Source organism: Nelumbo lutea, chromosome 3, assembly GCF_056320005.1.
Source record: "Nelumbo lutea isolate HS-2025 chromosome 3, American lotus-T2T, whole genome shotgun sequence".
Lineage (NCBI taxonomy): Eukaryota > Viridiplantae > Streptophyta > Magnoliopsida > Proteales > Nelumbonaceae > Nelumbo > Nelumbo lutea.
In genome coordinates this window covers 50,938,686-50,941,657 of record NC_142686.1, presented here as the reverse complement: position 1 = coordinate 50,941,657, position 2,972 = coordinate 50,938,686, and the positions used below count along the sequence as shown (strand labels likewise).

The window sequence follows — 2,972 nt, the reverse complement described above, 5'->3', positions numbered from 1 at the left end:
ATAGGATCAGGTTCCAATAAGGAAATATCTGAACTCGATCCGATTGGATCTCATAAGTATGGATTTGAAATTGAATACGATGAAGAAGTCAGATTTTCAGATCAGATTTGATTTGATTTATATTTTTTTTAAATTAATAAATTATTAAATGAAAAATAAAATATAATAATTAAAAATAACAAAAAAATGCAAGTATCTTTTTAACTATTTTCATTATATATATATGTTTTTTATAAAAAAAATTAATATAATAAATTTACAAAAATACAATATAAATAAGATATTTATTGATAAATAAATAGATAAATAACATATATATATATAATATATATATATATATATATATATATAAATGGGTAAAATACAAAAACCTCCCCTATAGTTTAATTCAACAAAAACCTTCCCTCTATTTTGAAAAATTCAACAAATACCTCCCTTCCATCACGAGGCACAACAGCAGATGGTGGGCATTCCCCCTCCAACCTTCCCTCTTCTTTAATTTCCCTCTGATTCTCTGTCTCCCCACAAACATGGAAGTGGCAATTGAATTCGATCTCCACCTTCGGCCATCTGAACTGTTAGTCATCCAACGATGGTACCGGGAGTCTGGGATGGTGGACTAGTTGTTAGTGAGGGGAACACATTTGAGAATTCTTCACTAACAATCAGTCTTTGTTTCAACGAAAATGAGATGGATGACAATGTCAAGCATCCAATGATGGTACTGGGAATTTAGTTCATCAATGGGAACGATACTCTGTTTTTTGGTTTATTATAGGAGGAAGCATTGCACCGTCCTCGTCAACCTCGATGATTCCTCCGTCAGCTTCGACGTCGCCACCAAGACACCGCTCCATGGGTGCGCACTCCACCTTATGGCGCAACTTCCAATCGAGCGCCTGACATGCCCGAGAATAGTAGTTCACGATGCCGTATGCCGAGCAACGATGAAATTCATGTCGCCTTGCTTGGACGAGGAATCGACGCCCCTCATCGATATTTTGGCGGACGTCGTAGCCATCTTGCAGACAGTGGCCAAGTTCCCAGAGGGTATCGATGTGGCCGAGGAAAGTGGTTCGTGCACAGAGAGCGACGTCGGCTCGGAGGTCCTTGTTGTTCTTGGACCCGCCGCTGCCATTGAACTGGATAACGGCAAGTGAATAAAGCGTTGAAGCGTGAGAGCTGATGGCCGCTTCAGCCATCAACGACGCCCCACTTCCTCGGTTTTGTAGACAATAGAAACGGATCTATAATCAATAAGAAAGGCTAATTAGATGATCATTTGCGAGGCTCAGTAACGAAATAAATATTTATACAAATTTTCTTTCATCTGTAAATTTAGGTAATAATGTACTGACCATGCCAAGCGTATAACAAGCTTTGATGTTTCCAGCATCTGCACACTATTTCAAGAAGTGATGAGATGATTCAGACCAGTTCTTAGCTTTCATGGCGAAGGCTTTAAGAGATGCTTTCGACAACACGAGGGAATGAAAGCCTCAACTGTTAGTCATCCAACGACAACACGAGAAGCAATTGAGAAGGCAGAAATATAGTTCATTACACAACGAAAAGAGAGCTCTTTTTTTCATAGCACTAATTTCAAAAGAAAGCTTCATTGTGAGTTGAAGAAACGCCGATCTGTAGAAATTCAAAACTTGTTATCAACAACTAAAAACAGAATATTTCTGAGTAATGTTCGATAACGGAATCGCCTTTTCGGCGATAAATCGATTATTTTGTTGCATTTCTGCAGAACCACAAAATCAAAACGAAAACTACCCAGAGCAAATCTTCATTATTACCAAAAAGGAAATGAAAGAGAATCGATATAAAACAATGGTTAGAGAGAGAGGGGTGTTTTATGAGAACATTAATGAAATCGGAAGGGCAACGAGCGGTGGAACTAAGCTTGCAGAGGATACAGACGATAAGGTCGTCAGGCAAACCAGAAAAAAAATCCGATTCTTTAACATTTCCCGACACCGTTCTCGTCCTTTTCCGTTCAAGCATCACTTCTCCAGGGGGGAAATCCCTCTTTCTCTTGAGAGGTGTTTCATCCTTGAAAAACTAGAGCTTACGATTACCAAGATTGGTTCTCATATTGATCCTTTGCACTATAGAAACAGAAGCAGGGAAACATTGTGTTTATATAAGAAAGAAGAAAAAAAAGCTCTCCTCCAAGATATGACAACAACAACGAAATTACCAGTACCATCTTTGGACGTCTGACATTGTCATCCATAACGAAATTACCAGTACCATCTTTGGACGTCTGACATTGTCATCCATCTACTGTCATGGTTGCCCACCCATTAAAGAAGAGGGAAGGTTGGAAGGGAGAGTATTCTACCGTTGTCCGTCGTGAGGAAGAGGATGAACAGTATTTGAGCGTATTATGGAGTTGAGACAGAGTTATTTTAGTAAAAACATATGTACATTAATTTATAAAAGGGTAAAATAAGTATTTTGAAAAAATTGCTATCTTTTTAATGTTTTTCATCTTGGTCATTAACGGAAGGAAGGTAATTGTTGATTTTTTCAAAAATAGAGGAGAGGTTTTTGCTAAAGTTAGGGGAGGATTTTATGATTGTCAGAAACTTCAGGAGAGGTTTTTGTATTTTACCCTAAATAAATAAATAACATGTATGCTCGGATCTTCTCATATTGGTTAGGGGTGATTTGAATCTGATCCGATTTCTGATAGGATCTTATTTTTCTGATCTGATCCTATCCAAAGAGCTAAACAGGGGAAAATCCAAACCCATCAAAATACTCATCCATTTGCACCCCTATTGGAGAGTCTTAGTAGAGATGGCAATGGGGTGGATTTAGGGGGGGGGGGGTTATAAATTTAGACCCTCCCCACCTCGCTAAATGCTAAACCTCCAAAACACATCAGGAGAGGTTTTTGTATTTTACCCTAAATAAATAAATAACATGTATGCTCGGATCTTCTCAAATTGGTTAGG

The 2,972-nt window shown here is 38.1% G+C and overlaps 1 long non-coding RNA gene across 6 annotated transcripts; it reads right to left on the bottom strand.

The window, feature by feature from the left end:
* Positions 1–382: 382 nt before the first annotated feature.
* On the bottom strand, positions 383–2,445 carry LOC148864910 (uncharacterized). Of its 6 annotated transcripts, none has more exons than XR_016109231.1 (3): positions 2,257–2,445; positions 1,359–2,117; positions 383–1,247 (listed from the first exon to the last, which is right to left on the bottom strand). It is a non-coding gene; the product is annotated as an uncharacterized LOC148864910 (long non-coding RNA). The 6 variants fall into 6 exon arrangements; XR_016109230.1 differs by having other exon boundaries at positions 2,263–2,445; XR_016109234.1 differs by having other exon boundaries at positions 1,359–1,641; positions 2,257–2,442.
* Between the last annotated feature and the right edge of the window lie 527 nt (positions 2,446–2,972).